The 17958-nt window shown below is 42.5% G+C and overlaps 1 long non-coding RNA gene across 1 annotated transcript in view; it reads right to left on the bottom strand.

Annotated features, from left to right (window-relative positions):
- Positions 1 to 318: 318 nt before the first annotated feature.
- LOC112636692 overlaps positions 319 to 17958 on the bottom strand; it is a 65075-nt gene continuing 47435 nt past the window's right edge. The window contains exons 3-5 of the long non-coding RNA XR_003122223.1: positions 13840 to 13933; positions 646 to 701; positions 319 to 545 (exon numbers count right to left, since the gene is read on the bottom strand). This is a non-coding gene — a long non-coding RNA (uncharacterized LOC112636692). The remainder of the gene's footprint in view (positions 546 to 645; positions 702 to 13839; positions 13934 to 17958) is intronic.

Here is a 17958-nt window from a genome sequence, read left to right as displayed (position 1 = left end):
CGGCTGGGATTCAAATTCAAGATGTCTGACTCCAGAGCCCTACCTTTCAATCAGGAAGTACCTTATATAGTCTTTTCCACAGGATGGTTTCTTCCTCAGTGGGAGAATGATTTAAATCATCAGCTCATCATGTCCTACGACAAGTGGCTTTTTCTAGGTTTATTTGGGACAAATGCATAAACTAAAAGCTATGCAAGAATATCAGCAAGGGAAATAAATGAATGAGAGCTAGGTATATTGCTCCATTCTGCATCTCCAGAAAGGGTTAACTTTTGGCAGTTTAGCTGAGATGTAGGAGAAGAGATGTGTAATACTTTGTATCAACAAATATTTAGTGATGCCAGAAACAAAGATGGCTTCTGGTATTTCACACCTAGCCTTCAGGAAGGCCTGTTAAACTTGATTTTCCTCTCTGCCTTGGAGAGACACGAAGTTGCTAAGCTACCATGGGGAAGGCAACTTCCGCTGTAATTGCTTTCCCAGTTTTCATACTGCCCTAGAATTTTTAGTTTTCCACTTTTGCTGAATCATTTTCACACCAGCACCTAGGACAATGACAATGAACTGTAAAAGCATGTCACTGGGTACGTCATGCCATCCACCAAAGTCTAATTAGCTGGTGCTTTCACATGGGAGAGTACTTACTGTCCATAGCCACTGTGTTCTTGTAAAAATAGGCTAGACTTACTCTCTCGCTCTTTCTGAAAGAAGTAGGGAGAGGATTAGGGTTATTGTGTTGAAAGAGAACAGGACAATAACGGCCACCAAATCAAATCACAAGCAAAACCTTGTTGATACAACTCTATTTTGGTTTTTTTGTTTGCTTTTTAAATTTTTTATTTTAAATATTATTATATAGTGATTTTGAGTTTTTGAATTTTATTTATTTATTTTGAGACAGGATCTCGCTCTGTCACCCAGGCTGGAGTGCAGTGGCACGATCTCGGCTCACTGCAACCTCCGCTTCCCAGCTTTAAGCGTTTCTCCTGCCTCAGCCTCCCCAGTACCTGGGAGTACAGGCACATGCCACCACGCCCGGCTAATTTAATGGCTGATGAATGTATCATCATCCTTAACCTCTTAAAAGTTAATTTTTTTTTAATTGAGGTATAATTTATATACCATAAAATTAACCACTTTACCTTGGTTTTGAAAAAGAAGAAATCGATCACGTGATAATCCTCACCCTATAAAAAGATAACCTTTAAGCTGGAAACAGATTTCTGAACATGCCATGTTTGTCTAACTTTCTCTGGCTTCCTGCCCCTTGTTCTTCTGCCTTTGCAGAAAAAAAATCAAATTATTTCTATATTTGGAGAATTGTTCAGTACAAGTTCCTTCTCCATCTGCTTGCACTCATGTTATTAACAAATGTTCACTCTTTTCTATTGATTTCATATTGGCTCTCTAACATTCTACACAGCTTTTTTATTAATTAATTTTTTAAAGATAGGAATACTTGTATTTTGCACAAAACACAAAGTGGAATACTGAGGTAAGTCTCCCTTACCCTGTCTCTCCCAGCAACTCAGTTCCTTTCCGAGACCAAAATTTTCTCAACTTTCTTAGGCATCATTAGAGAGCTATTCTATTCATTTACAAATATATACATGTACCAATGTATACAAATATATGTATATAAACATATATAGAAGCATACAAATATATGTGTATATGTGCATATAAAATATAAATAGGTACATAAAATCAATGCATATACATACATACACATATACATTTTCCCACACACAAATGAGGGCATATTCTACCAAATGTTCTATGCTTTACTTTTTTCTGTTAATAATAACCCTATTCTTGGGATTCTTTCCAGAAAAGTACATTTATAGGAGTCTATTGTGTCCATTTTACTATATTTTAGAAGTATATAATAATTTACTGAAAACCATCAAATTACTGGCTGGGTGCAGTGGCTCACGCCTGTAATCCTAGCACTTTGGGAGGCCAAGGAGGGCAGATCGCGAGGTCAGCAGTTCGAGACCATCCTAGCCAACATGGTGAAACTCCGTCTCTACTAAAAATACAAAGATTAGCCAGGCATGGTGGCGGGTGCCTGTAATCCAAGCTACTCCGGAGGCTGAGGCAGGAGAATCACTTGAACCTGGGAGGCAGAGGTTGCAGTGAGCTGAGATCACACCACTGCACTCCAGCCTGGTGACAGAGGGAGAGTCCATCTCAAAAAACAAACAAACAAAAAAAAACCCTATCCCATTACTGTCATGTACATTGTTTCCAAACTGCCCTTACAATGTCTTACAAAGTTCCAGAACAGTTGCAGGCTCATGTGTAACTTCCGACCTCAAGTCATCTGCCCACCTCGGCCTCCCAAAGTGCTGAAATTACAGGTGTGTGTCACCGTGCCCAGCCTGCTGCCCTTACAATGAATACACAATTTTATTAAAACCATTTCACACATATGAAACCAACTCTGTAAGCCAATTACTTATAAGTGGAATTTTTGATCAAAAAGTATGTACGTTTCTGCTTTTGAAGGGTATTGCCAAACTATCCTTCAGGGAAATTGCATCAATGTGCACTCTGTCAGTGGAGCGCGGTGTTTCTACATAGTCTACTACGTGTACTTAGTAACTATTGTAACATAATTTCAGACTAACTAATAATAAATATTCAATGAGTAATATCAGGAAATTAGCATTAATGGTTTCTCAATCTTTATTTTCATGGCATTAACATTTTTGAAGAGTGCTGGCCAGTTACTTCAAAGAATAGCCTTCAATTTGGGCCTGTTTTTTTCTTTAAAACAAAGAACCAGAGGGGGTGGGGTAGCATAAAAAAACAAAACAAACAAAGAAACAACAAAGAACCAAGTGCTGGTGGGGGGCGGTGGCTCATGCCTGTAATCCCAGCACTTTGGGAGGCCGAGGAGGGTGGATCAACTGAGGTCAGGAGTTTGAGGCCAGCCTGTCCAACATAGTGAAACCCCATCTCTACCAAAAATACAAAAATTAGCTGAGCATGGTGGCCTGTGCCTGTAGTCCCAGCTACTTGGGAGGTTGGGGAAGGAGAATCACTTGAACCCAGGAGGTAAAGGTTGCAGTGAGATGAGATCATGCCACTGCACTCCTGCCTGGGCGACAGAGCGAGACTCTGTCTCAAAAAAAAAAAAAAAAAAAAAAAAAAAAACTAAATAAAAAGAACCAGCTGCAAAAACTCAAAGCAGAAAAACAAAGAACATTTGCAAGGCATAAAAAAGAAAAAGCAAAGGCGGGGCGTGGTGGCTCACGCCTGTAATCCCAGCACTTTGGGAGGCCGAGGCAGGCAGATCAGGAGGTCAGGAGATCCAAACACGGTGAACCCCGTCTCTACTAAAACTACAAAAATTAGCCGGACGTGGTGGCACGTGCCTGTAGTCCCAGCTACTAGGGAGGCTGAGGCAGGAGAATCGCTTGAATCCGGGAGGCAGAGGTTGCAGTGAGCAGTGAGATCACGCCACCGCACTCCAGCCTGGGGCAACAGAGCGAGACTCTGTCTTAAAAAAAAAAAAAAGAAAAAGAAAAAAGAAAAAGCAAAGGCCAGGTGTGGCGGCTCATACCTGTAATCCCAGCACTTTGGGAGGCCGAGGTGGGCGGATCACCTGAGGTTGGGAGGTCGAGACCAGCCTGACCAACATGGAAAAACCCTGTCTCTTACTAAAAATGCAAAATTGGTGGGGTGTGGTGTGACACGCCTATAATCCCGACTACTCCAGCTGAGGCAGGACAATCGCTTGAACCCGGGAGGCAGAGGTTGCGATGAGCTGAGATCGGGCCATTGCACTCCAGCCTGGGCAACAAGAGTAAAACTCCATCTCAAAAAAAAAAAAAAGAAAAAACAAAGAAAAATAAATGTTAGAAATAATAGTTTGTTTTTTTAAAGACTATTTAGTATTTTTCTTAACACTTATGCCAGATATTGAGTTAAGCATTTTGCACAGTGGCAGTAGCTAGCATTATTACGCAAGACAAAGTGCTAAGCACCTTGTACGCATTGTCTCATTTAATCCTCAAAAATTCTTTCAAGTTCTCCATATTATGGATAAGTAAACTGTGGTACAGAGAGGTGGAATTGTTTGCCTCAGGTCACAGAATTGGTTCTCTTCCTCTTCCTCTTTTCCTTCCCTGTCCTTCCCTTCCTTTCTTTTCAAGTTACAAAAGTTATGCATGATTATTATAATAAATTAACATAACTCAGAAGGGGAGAAAGTAAACATGGAGTGCCCTAGCCCCTCTCCAGTGTCCCACACCAGAGGTGACCTCTTTTAACAATTGGCGGGCGCAGTGGCTCACACCTATAATCCCAACACTATGAAAGGCAGAGGTGGGTGGATTGCTTGAGCGCAGGCATTCCAGACCAGCCTGGGCGACATGGCAACGCCTGTCTCTATGCACACACACAAAAGCCCAGCACGGTGGATCATGCCTATAATCCCAGCACTTTGGGAGGCTAAGGCAGGCAGATAACTTGAGCCCAGGAGTTCGACAGCCTGGGCAACATGGAGAAACCCTATCTCTATTTAAAAAAAAAAAAATTAGTTAGGTGTGGTGGCACGCACCTGTAGTCCCAGCTACTTGGGAGACTGAGGTGGGGGTATCACTTTAGCCCAGGAGGTTGAGGCTGCAGTGAGCCAAGATCTTGCCACTGCACTCCAGCCTGGGTAACAGAGTGAGACCCTGTCTCAAAAAAAAAAAAAAAAAAAAAAAATCATGAGAAACAGAAGCTTAGAGAGAGAAAGAGGCTGGGCGTGGTGGCTCACGCCTGTAATCCCAGCACTTTGGGAGGTCGAGGTGGGCAGATTACCTAAGATCTTGAGTTCAAAACCAGCCTGGTTAACATGGTGAAACTCCATCTCTACTAAAAATACAATAATTACCTGGGCGTGATGGCACAAGCCTGTAATCACAGCTACTCGGGAGGCTGAGGCACAAGAATCACTTGAACCTTGGAGGCAGAGGTTGCAGTGAGCCGAGACCGTGCCACCGCACTCCAGCCTGGGCAACAGAGTGAAATCTGTCTCAAAAAAAAAAAAAAAAAAAGAGAGAGAGAGAAAGAGAGAGTGAACGAGAACAAACAACTGTGCATGTTTATTTCCAGACCGTTTTCAACTAGAATCAAGAATCCGATCTGAATCCAAAGCCCTTCTTGATAATGAATATTCACTGTCACCCTCCATATGCAAATAGCAAAGTTATATTATTATATGTATACTATAAAACAAAATGACTCTTCAAACTTTTTTATCATTTTATCTTTTTTTTTTTTTTTAGAGACAGGGTCTCACTATGTTGCCCAGGTTGGTCTCAAACTTCTGGGCTCAAACAATCCTCCCACCTCAGTCTCCCAAAATGCTGGAATTACAGGTGTGAGCCACCACACCTGGCCTTGAGGTTTTGATATATGTATCAAAACATATTGATACATATATCAATATGTGATTGTAAAATGATCAACACAACAAAGTTAATTGACATATCCATCACCTCACATAGTTACCATTTTCGTGACTCACTGCAGCCTCGACTTCCTGCACTCAGGTAATCCTCCCACCTCAGTCTCCCCAGTAGCTGGGACCATAGGTGCCTGCCACCATGCCTGGCTAATTTTGTAATTTTTGTGGAGATAGGTTTTCGTCATGTTGCCCAGGCTGGTCTCCAACTCCTAGGCTCCAAAGATCTGCCCTCCTCAGCCTCTCGAAGTGCTGGGATTACAGGCTTGAGCCACTGCACCCGACCTCTTCTTTCTTTTCTAACTTCTTGAATTGTACATTGAATGCTTAATTGACTTATCTTTAATTTAATTTCTTTTTGATGTAAACACATTTTAAGGCTCTATCACTCAAGATGAAACTTTAGCTGAGGGTGGCAAAAAGCAGATTTCCTGGGTCTGGATCCCAGCTCTTCACTACTAGCTACAAGACCTTGGGCGAGTTATTTTATTGCTCTGTGCCTTGGTTTTTCCTTCTTGTTCAAGTCACTTATTCTTTGTCCTTATTATGTTTTAAATATTTGATCCATCATTGTCTGATGTGCATGTGTTAATTCTCCCAGTTTGAGAATTAACATATTCCAGGACTTTTTTTTTTTTTTTTTTTTTTTTAGTTAATACATTTACAGGATTTTTTTTTTTTTTTTTTTTTTTTTTAGTGCATACAAGTACATGATGATTCTATCCTTTTGGTGAACTGTTCCTTATCATAGTGTTAATCCCTCTTTATTCTTTTTTTTTTTTTTAGACAGAGTCTCGCTCTGTTGTCCAGGCTGGAGTTCAGTGGCGCAATCTCAGTTCACTGCCACCATCACCTCCCGGGTTCAAGCAATTCTCTTGCCTCAGTCTCCCGAGTAGCTGGGACTACAGGCACGTGCCACCATGCCCAGCTAATTTTTTGTATTTTTAGTAGAGACAAGGTATCACCATATTAGCCAGGATGGTCTGGATCTCTTGACCTTGTGATCTGCCCGCCTCAGCGTCCCGAAGTGCTGGGATTACAGGTGTGAGCCACCATACCCGGCCCCCTCTTTATTCTTTATAATGCTTTTTTATCTTAAATTATATTTTTGCAAATATTAGCATTTTTATACCAGGTTTCTTTTGTTTGGAATAGATGTTGACAGGTTTATATTTTTTCATATCTTCGTTTTCAAAGACACCCAGCTAGTGCGTGGCTAAGCCAGTTTCATTCCTGCATCTCCTGACCCCCAGTCCATTATTCTTTTTCTCCTGTCTCAATATGTCTCAGGTCCACCTTCTTTCAAGATTCAACATAAGTCACTCTTCACTTTGAGGATCTCCCAGCAACTCAATCTATTGTGATTGCTTCCTCTTCTGAGTGCTCAGCGTCCACAGTACTCATCTGATCCTTAAAGTCTTAAAAGTATGCTATCTTGGTTTTGTGTTGATATCTATCCCGGAAGTTCTTTGAAAGCTACAATATGAATTATATCTCTTCTGCAGACTACTCCAGAATTACTTTACTAGGGGGGCTAGTGGTACAATCTGATTGGGAAGGCAGTGCCTACAGGACTTGTCTTGAAACTGCACTTGCATAGCAGACATTTCATTTTATTTGCAGTGATAGAGGGTGGGTGTTTGGGAAGAGGTAAGCTAATGCCCCCATATGCCACTCTTTCAGCTGTCACTGACCTCTACTGGCTTGCCTGTGATAGTGGTTTCCAACAAATTTAGCTGCTCTTCAAAATCGCCATGGGAGTAAGGTTTTTTTTAAGTACTCATTTTCAGATCTCCCTCCAGAGCCACTGAGTCAGAATCTCTTGAGTGGAGCTTGGGAACCTAGTGTTTAAGGAGCTCTGTTCAAATTCAAGACATCTAAGCACCTAGTCCGTAGGCAGTAACTGCTTGTAAATACACGATGGGTACCAAGTCGGGAACAGAAAAGCTTTAATTGACATTACATTATAATGTATAAGAAAGTGATATCTGTTTCCAAACTCCCATTGCTACAAATGGTTTAGTGTAAAATAAGCTCTATTCAATCCAATTTAGTAAGCATTTCTATATGAAAGAGGCATGTAATAATAACAAAAGTAATATCTGACATCCACTGAACACCTAATATGCACCAGCACTTCGTCGAATGTTGTATACACACCGTCTCATTTATTACTCACCAGGCTTCTCTGTGTGCCCTATAATCAGGGTCAACTTATCCATTAGGCTCAGTAGGCACTATGTCTAGGGTCCATGATACTATTAGAGGCTCGTAAAAATGTTTTTGTTCATTTTAGCATCAGAAAGGGAAAAAAAAAAGAAAATAATCCCTGATGAATTATATTAGTCTTTATACCAACACAGTCACAATATATAATTGGTGATCATTTTCATGGAGAAAGAGGCCTATGAAGGCAAAAGTGCCTTGGGGCTCTGAAAGTCATAATGCAACCTTCACCATAAGCATTCCCATTTAACAGAATATAAATTAATGTCTAAATTCAGTGACAGATCTAGATTGTGTGGGGCCTGGGGCTTTTACAATTTAAATGATCTTCTTAAGGAAAATAATGCAAAATTATAAATAAAAATTAGGTACACAGTCTTGGAGGGGACTGTCCAAGTAAGGGGCCCTCAAGGGTAAGCCTCCTTAGCAATATGGCCTATCCGCCCTTGCCTAAATGTCTTTGAGCCTAAAGAAAGCCAGGGAAGGAATCAGTGTAAACCAGGGCATATCAGCAAAGGACTCAAGGAGGAAATGGGACTTTGCAGTATGACTGTGAGTTGGGCACCCTGAGTGCAAACCCTGGGGGCTGAGTGTGAGCATAACATGTTTAGGGGAAAGCAGAGAACTCACCCAACTGTCTGGGGTAGGGAGAGGATCCAGGGTTCCCTAAGGAAAGTGAGGCCTGTTTTGTATTTATTTATTTATTTATTTATTTATTTATTTATTTATTTATTTATAAGACAGGGTCTCACTCTGTCAACTGGCGGGGTGCAGTGGTGCAATCACGTTTCACTGCAGCCTTGACCTCTCAGGCTCAAACAATCCTCCCACCTCAGCCTCCTAAGTAGTTGGGACTACAAGTGGCTAGTTTTTTGGTTTTTTTTTAATTTTTAATTTTTTGTAGACCCGGGGTCTCCCTATGTTGCCCATGCTGGTCTTGAACTCCTGGACTCAAGCAGTTCTCCAGCCTTAGCCTCCCAAAGTACTGGGATTACAGGTGCGAGCACCGTGCCTGTTGGTGCCTATTTTAAATAGCAGGATGGAAAGACCACTGGGAATCCTTATACTTGCTCTTGGGTCTTACATCATTACGTAATAGTAGGGCAGGACTCTTGGGAGGGTCAGGAAGAGGCACAGAGGTCTAATTGGAGGATTAATCTGGGTGTGTTTTAATAAGCACCTGAAATTATGGTTGGCTGGGAGGAGGGAAGAGAAAAAAAATGAGTAAGCATCAACAAGGTTCAGTCAAGTAGACAATGAGGACTACAGGGGAAGAAGAGTCAGCCGTCATGTATACATTTTGAGCCTGGATCACTGAAGGAACGGTGTGGGATTGCCAGAAATGTAGAGACTGGTTACATTGGTTCTAGAGAAGTTAAATCCAACAAAATAATCACTACAGAGAGGCATCCTGAACTAACTTGACCAGACCCGCTGGCCTTAGCCTTTGCTGTTGTTTTCCAATTGCCAATGCCCCATCTGATTGAAACACTTTTTTCTCAGTTGTGTTAGCAGCATTAAGACATTACAGTCAGGTTGGCCTCCTCTTCTTGCTGGCTAGGAAGCTATGGTGTTATTATATATATATATATATACACACACACACACATACACATTTCTGTCCACAGTTCCTAGACCATATCTCCCAGAGCCCTCGTTACAATCTTTCATTATAAGGTTGGGTGTGGCCGGGCGCGGTGGCTCAAGCCTGTAATCCCAGCACTTTGGGAGGCCGAGACGGGCGGATCACGAGGTCAGGAGATCGAGACCATCCTGGCTAACCCGGTGAAACCCCGTCTCTACTAAAAAATACAAAAAACTAGCCGGGCGAGGTGGCGGGCGCCTGTAGTCCCAGTTACTTGGGAGGCTGAGGCAGGAGAATGGCGTAAACCCGGGAGGCGGAGCTTGCAGTGAGCTGAGATCCGGCCACTGCACTTCAGCCCAGGCGACAGAGCGAGACTCCGTCTCAAAAAAAAAAAAAAAAAAAAATAAGGTTGGGTGTGTTAGGCCTCAGGAGCAGATTGAGAAAACAGAATCTCTCTGACCTTTTCCTGCCTTTCTTTCACCTTCCCCAAGACAGGACTCTAATCTTACCCCACCTTTCTGACTACGGGTCTTAAGATCCTCTCCGGAGATGGTCCTGCCCTATAAGCTGGGGGAAGGAATGCTGGCATCATGAAGCTTCCATAAAAACCCAAGAGGACTGGATTCAGGGAGCTTCCAGATAGCTGAACACATGGAGGTTCCTGGACAGTGGCGACCCAGGGAGGGGATGGGAGTTCCACGCCTCTCTCCCCATACCTCACCCTATGCATCTCTCCATCTGTGTCCTTTGTAAAGTCCTTTATAACAAACCAGTAAACTTAAGTGTTTTCCTGAGTTCTGTGAGCTGCTCTAGCAAATTAACCCAACACAAAGAGAAGGTGTGGGAACCCCAACTTGAAGCTGGTTGGTCGGAAGTTCCAGAGGCCCAGATTTGCAACGGGTGTCTGTGGAATGGGCAGTTTTGGGGACTAAGCCCCAAACCAATAGAATCTGATGCTATCTCCAGGTAGATGGTGTCAGAATTGAACTGGAGGACATCCAGCTGGTGTCTGCTGCTACGTGAGTCAGGAAATTCCCCACATATTTAGTCAAAGAAGTCTTCTTCTGTGTTGCTGATTGTTGCTGTGGTTGCTGATTGTTGCCAAGAGGAAACTGGGTTTGAGAGAATTTTTGAAACAGAAGCACTTTGCCTTTAACACGGCTTTTGTTAAACACCGTCATTAGATTAGTTATAATTCAACTCCCAGAGTTACAACCCTCTCCACTGCCTTTCCAGGCGAGCAGCCAGAGGACTAGTCACAACGAAATAGAAAGAGGAGAAGGGATTTGAGAGGGCATTACAGAGGTATAAAAATTGGAGGCCGGGAGCGGTGGCTCATGCCTGTAATCTCAGCACTTTGGGAGGCCGAGGTGGGCGGATCAGCTGAGGTCAGGAGTTTGAAACCAGCTTGGCCAACATGGTGAAACCCCGTTATTACTAAAAATACCAAAAATTAGCCAGGCATAGCAGCGGGCGCCTGTAATCCCAACTCCTCAGGAGGCTGAGACAGGAGAATCACTTGAACCTGGGAGGCGGAGGTTGCAGTAAGCTGAGATTGTTCCACTGCACTCCAGCCTGGGCAACAAGAGCTAAACTCTGTCTCAATAAAGAAATAAATAAATAAATAAATAAGAAAGGGACTGGAAATGAGAAAGAGAAAGGAGTCTAACAATCATTTAAAAAATCTTTACATACCTGTCAGGCTCTGGGCTTGGAACAAAAGCCATTAATGACAGAGATGCAGTCAGTACCCCAAGGGTATCTGAGATTTCCAGGATGGGTGTTTGTGGGAAAGTGCTGAAGTCAAGTGCCGCATTAGGAACAACATGTTCTAGAGAGTGGGGAGGCAGATGGTAAATTTAGTTTTATCCATGTAAAATTTGGCATTCTGAAAATGTAAAGTGGAGATGTCCTGTACGCAGTTATAAACATGGGAAAGAAGGTCAACAGAAAAGTCAAGGCAAGAGACAGATGTTTTAGAGTCTATCTGTTGGCATAAAGTTTATGAGGCTGACATGAAGGAGGCGGAGGTTGCAGTGAGCCGAGATGGCACCATTGCATTCCAGCCTGGGTGACAGAGCAAGACTCCATCTCAAAAAAAAAGTTTACAAAAATTGACTATGTCTTATGTCTCGAAGTGAGTCAACGAACACCACAGTCATTATTATATAGACCGGGGTGATGGTAGGACAAGTGGAGGCTCCTAACAGAGCTACAGATTCTTCAAACATCAAGGAATTGGGGCCAGGCAGAGTGGCTCACGCCTGTAATCCCAGCACTTTGGGAGGCTGAGACAGGTGGATCAACTGAGGTCAGGAGTTCAAGACTAGACTGGCCAACATGGTGAAACCCTGTCTCTGCTAGAAATACAAAAATTAGTCGGGCATGGTGGCGCATGCCTGTAATCCCAGCTACTCGGGAGGCTGAGGCAGGAACATCACTTGAACTGGGCGGTGGAGGTTGCAGTGAGCCGAGATCGTGCCATTGCACTCCAACCTGGGCGACAAGAGCGAAACTCCATCTCAAAAAATCAATCAATCAATCAATCCATCCATCCATCAAGGAATTATACAGAAATGGTGAAAGAAAGGAAAAAAGTTAGATTGGTGAACAAAGTGCAAAGAAGTCAGCAAAACGAGGAGGAGGCTCAAAACCAGAACTTGCCTTTTGGGATATGAATTTCTCTGTAAGGAATCCTCTCCCTGTGCCCCCATAGCAATCCACAGGAAGTGGAGAACATTTTGCCTTTTCCCCCTGTGCCGCCCCAGGTTGCAGTCAGTGCTTCCTATTGCAGAGCCTACCAGGTTGCCAGCGACCAAGGGAGCTGGAAAATGCTAGTTCCTTTTTATAGAGGGAAGAGTAAAGAAGAGTTAACGCACAGAGGGGTTAACTATCTTTTTGTTCCTGATTTGTAACTCTATTATATTGTGATAAGGGAATGTGATCTATATAATAATGACTGTGGTGTTTGTTGACTCACTTTAAGACATAAGACATAGTCAATTTTTGCAAAAAAAATTTTTTTTTTTTTGAGATGGAGTCTTGCTCTGTCACCCAGGCTGGAATGCAATGGCGCAATCTCGGCTCACTGCAACCTCCACCTCCCAGGTTAAGCTATTCTCCTGCCTCAGCCTCCTGAGTAGCTGGGACCACAGGCATGTGACACCACTCCTGGCTAATTTTTTATTTTTAGTCGAGATGGGGTTTCACCATGTTGGCCAGGCTGGTCTCAAATGCCTGACCTCAAATGGTCCGCCTGCCTCGGCCTCCCAAAGTGCTGGGATTACAGGTGTGAGCCACCATGCCCAGCCAATTTTTGTAAATGTTCTAAGCGTTGTTGTGTATTCTTTATTTTTGGGTGTGTGTGTGTGTGTGTGTGTAGTGTTCCACATATTTCCATAAGATTTGGATCATTGTGTTATTTGCACAATAAAAATAAATCTTTTTGAGTCATATGACTATTTTGTCTGCGTGAAGTCAGTTTTTGAAAGAGGTTTTTACCAGCCGGGCTCAGTGGCTCATGCCTATAATCCCAGCACTTTGGGGGTCCGAGGCGGGCAGATCACCTGAGGTCGGGAGTTTGAGACCAGCCTGACCAACATGGAGAAACCCCGTCTCTACTAAAAATACAACATTAGTCGGGTGTGGTGGCGCATGCCTGTAATCCCAGCTACTCAGGAGGCTGATGCAGGAGAATCGCTTGAACCTGGGAGGCGGAAGTTGCAGTGAGCCCAGATAGCACCATTGCACTCCAGTCTGGGCAACAAGAGTGAAACTCCATCTCAAAAAAAAAAAAAAAAAAAAAAGATTAAAAAAAATCTCTCATTATGATTATGGATTTATCAAATTCATATGTCATTTATATGGAGAATAGTCTATAAAGGAACATTAATGGAAATAGTTGGAAGGATGGTGCAGTGGTCTGGGTGAGACATGGTGGTAGCTTGGCCTGAGATGGTAAGAATGTGGAGAGAAAGGGAAAGAAAGCAATTAATCCTGATTATTAAGTTTCCGGTGAGGACAACTGACTTCATGGTTGGTGGTACCAGTTACCAAATGGCATGCCACTGACCAATGTTTTTCCTTGAGCAGATTACATAAACTCTCTGGATTCTATTTTCTTATTTATAAAAATGGGTATAACAATAGATTGTATTTCATAGTGTCACTGTGATGGTGAAAAGAGTTAATATATGTAAAGTTCTTAGCACAATGTGTAAGTCATTGTTCAATATATGCTTTTGTTATTACCAATTAGGATATAGTTAAAGGAGGAAAGCTTTGGGTTTGTTCGAGGTGGGAAATGAAGTTTGTCTACGGGGGCTCATGATGTGTGAGTTGTTTTATAAGTTATCTTTCAGTAAAGAGGGTCTGAGCCGTCTTCACAAATGCCGCCAGGGCTGAAAGAGAATGGAAGTGAGAGAAGACCACCGGAAGGTCAAAGGTAACTTTCAACAAGTGGCAGAATGCAGGAAAGATTTTCTTAAGGTTGGGAAGGTAAATAATGGTTTCAGGCCGAGAATGAGAAGACGTTTCACAAAGAGATGAAATACCTGATTCTACTCACTTTCCTGTTTATTTTTGTTTTTTCAGTGTCGCGGTGTGATTGATTCTGGGTATGGAAGTCAGCCATCCCCAAAAGGCTGCAGGAGAGCACAACTCTGGAAAAAAATGACGGCAATTAACAGAGTAGCAGGAACTTGCAGAACAACAGTAACTTACCTCAAATGTGATTTATCATGTGATTAGTAAACAGATTACGCTAGCGACAGTTGTTAAGAAGTCTGTTTTAAATTTTTGGTGCAAAAGGAAAAAGTGGAGGCCGGGCGCGGTGGCTCAAGCCTGTAATCCCAGCACTTTGGGAGGCCGAGACGGGCGGATCACGAGGTCAGGAGATCGAGACCATCCTGGCTAACACGGTGAAACCCCGTTTCTACTCAAAAATACAAAAAAACTAGCCGGGCGAGGCGGCGGGCGCCTGTAGTCCCAGCCACTCGGGAGGCTGAGGCAGGAGAATGGCGGGAACCCGGGAGGCGGAGCTTGCAGTGAGCTGAGATCAGGCCACTGCACTCCAGCCTGGGCGACAGAGCAAGACTCCGTCTCAAAAAAAAAAAAAAAAAAAAAAAGGAAAAAGTGATTAACTTGACAAAGATTCATAAGCACATATGTTTCCAGCTCTGAGTTTTGGGGCAGAATGAAAACTGAAGTTGTGAATTCTATAGTATTCACTGCCTTGGCAGATTTCAGTGTGAGACTATGCATGACTACACCCCTCCCACAAGTTTATACAGGCTTAGGAATTTTCTTATTAAGGCTGTTATGCAACCTGCATTTTAGCAAGGGCATACAAACGCATGGAAAGAATATTCCCATACACAAATCTCTTGTTTAACTTTTGTTTTTGTTTCTGAGACAGAGTCTCGCTCTATCGCCCAGGCTGGAGTACAATGGTGTGATCTCGGCTCACTGCCACCTCCGCCCCCAGGTTCAAGTGATTCTCATGCCTCAGTCTCCTGAGTAGCTGGGATTACAGGCATGTGCCACCATACCCGGCTAATTTTTGTATTTTTAGTAGAGACAGAGTTTCACCATGTTGGCTAGGCTGGTCTTGAAATCCTGACCTCAGTTGATCCACCCACGTTGGCATCCCAAAGTGCTAGAATTACAGGCATGATCCACCGTGCCCATCCCCCATACACAAATCTTGACTTATCTGTATCCCCCTTCACTGGGTTAGTGCTGAGTTGCTTTTTCTTTTCTATATTTTTAAGGAGAAAGACATTGCTTTAAGCCTACTATAATTGAAGCCATCTTTCATTAACCAGTTTTAGATCTATCACAAACAAATTATAAGCTAGATTCAATTATGAAGCCATTAACACACTTCCCATAAATGGAAAATGAAAAGCAAGCTTTGTGTAAAGGTAGGAGATTAACATACACTTTTATGTTGTTGACTTCCAGGAATCCCAGTTAAACTACCAGTAAATAGATATTTTAAGGCTTAAACCCAATAGATGGTGAGAGCTGAAGAAGGGACAATTTTGGAAGCTGGAAAACAGATGAATACATAGTGATAGAATGAGCAGATTTGAGAAGTTTAAATCCCATCAGGCAGAAGAGAAAACTAAAAACTAATCTGATTTATAGCATATCTGAAGACTTGGAAACTAATGGCAGCAGGTCCCTGAAGAAGTGAGGGTAAAAGGGATATGGACTAAATAAGGAGGATTGTTTGGAAGTATTCTTTAGGAGGAATTGGATTGGATCCCTAGCCTTCTCCCCAGATCTGTGCAGCATCCCAGAGACTGCACCTTCCTTAACTGGCAAAAGAGTGATAGCTTATTTTCAGAATGGAGTAAAATAGATGGTTCTACACTAGAAGAACACCAGTGCAGTTAAGTGTGAGAGAACTGTACTAAAAATAGAGGATTAAGTGAATTTATGCATATTAGCTTCTGGGATACCCCATACCATATCCATCTTTTCCTTCTCTGGGCCAAGAACACTGAAAGTTAGACCTTCACCCTCCAGGCAGGACATGGAGTCTTCTCTGGGAAATATGCTTGGTCCATTATGAAAGACCTGACCTTGGAAAGATATTGACATCAGAAGTTCCCTCAGTAGACCCAGCCCACCCTGATGCTCTTACAGTGAAACCCACATCAGACCAGCCCAGCTCTCATATTCTCAGGGCTTCCAGCCAGTGTTTCAGCATCTCACCCTTAAATATTATCAGATACAAAGATGATAAGATATGTGAGGAAAGCCTTTAACTCGGAAGATAGAAAATGAATAAAGAAAAAAAATTAATGTCAAGGAAATAAAGATAAAATAAAAGTCAAACATCTCACAAAGAGAAGCTACTATAACCACAAAACAAGAAAATAATTCTATGCAAAAATAAATAAGCAAATAAATAAATGGAACAAAACGCATACAGAAGGTCTTGAAAATTAAATATGTAGCAGAAAGGAATATTTTATTTTCTTTCTTTGTTTCTTTTTTTGAGACAAGATCCTTCTCAGTTATCCAGGCTGGAGTGCAATGGCATGATCATAGCTCACTGCAGCCTGGACCTCCTGGATTTAAGCAATCCTCCCACCTAAGCTCTCTGAGTAGCTGGGACTACAAGTACATGCCACTATGCCCGCCTAATTTTTTTTATGTTTTGTAGAAATGAGTCTCACTATGTTGCCTTAGTTGGTGTCAAACTCATGAGCTCAAGTGATCCTACAGCCACAGCCTCCCAAAGTGCTGGGATAATAGATGTGAGCCAATCCACCCGACTAGAAATTAATATTTTCAATAGAAAGTTCAGAATATAAAGTGGAGAATTTTTCCAGCAAAAAGAAAAGGGGATGGAAAATAGGAGATACAAATGTAAGACAATTAGGAAATTGGTCAAGGGTGTTAGCGTCTGACATGGTCTGGCTCTGTGTCCACACCCAAATCTCATCTTGTAGCTCCCATAATTCCTATGTGTTGTGGGAGGGAGCCAGTGGGAGACGCTGAATCATGGGGATGGGTCTTTCTCATGCTGTTCTTGTGATAGTGAATGGATCTCACGAGATCTGATGGTTTTAAAAAATGGGAGTTTCTCTGCACAAGCTCTTTTCTTTTTGCCTGCTGCCATCCATGTAAGATGTGACTTGCTCCTCCTCACCTTCAGCCATGATTGTGAGGCCTCCTCAGCCATGTGGACCGTAAGTCCAATTAAACCTCTGTCTTTTGTGAATTGCCCAGTCTTGAGTACGTCTTTATCAGCATCAGGAAAATGGACTAATAGAGCACCCAAAAGAAAAAAATAATCTGAATTTCTAGACAGAAAAATGTATTAAGTGAATACAGTCTTAGGCTAATGCACACATTGTGAAATTTCAAGCATTGAAGGCAAAGAGAAGATCCTGCAAGATTGTAGAAAGGGGAAAAATACACAGGTCATATACACAGGATCAGCAATTTATGAGAATAAAAATGTTCCCCAAAACTTAGGGAAAGGCAATTGTTCTGCAGTCATAATAAGAAGTAGCTATCAAAAACTGGTTTTAAACCCATGTAATCAATCAACACAATCCCCCTCAATGTACACACTTTTACAAGCCAACTCATCAGATCAGGTCTTTGTTTCTGAAAAACAGCCAGTGGTAGATGAACTCACTCCTGTAAAAACACCTTTGAGTGGTGAACAATCAACGAAGTTTCCCCGAAGGAATTGTGCTTCTGCAAATGATAACATCCTACTGCAGTCTCTGAACTCCCTGAACTCATCATGCTTCCTCAAAACTCTAGTAGTCTGCTCTGTATGGAAAGACTGTTTCTGAGCACCATAGCTCTCACTGGAGCAAGGAGTAAATTCAGCTTTGTCCTTTTATTTCAGATACTAAGTGGTGATCTCATCATCTTTTGGCATAGACTTTTAACTTGTGAACAGGAGTACTGGCTACAAAGCAATGGAGAAAGGTTTTCAAAATGTTAAGAGAAAACAGTTAATGACCTAGAATTCTACTCCCAACCAAACTAGCACTTAAACATAAGAATCGGGCCGGGCGCGGTGGCTCAAGCCTGTAATCCCAGCACTTTGGGAGGCCGAGACGGGCGGATCACGAGGTCAGGAGATCGAGACCATCCTGGCTAACATGGTGAAACCCCGTCTCTACTAAAAATACAAAAAACTAGCCGGGCG

This window comes from Theropithecus gelada, chromosome 12 (assembly GCF_003255815.1).
Source record: "Theropithecus gelada isolate Dixy chromosome 12, Tgel_1.0, whole genome shotgun sequence".
NCBI lineage: Eukaryota > Metazoa > Chordata > Mammalia > Primates > Cercopithecidae > Theropithecus > Theropithecus gelada.
Note: the sequence above shows the minus strand (reverse complement) of the source record. Positions and strands in the feature narration are given on the sequence as shown.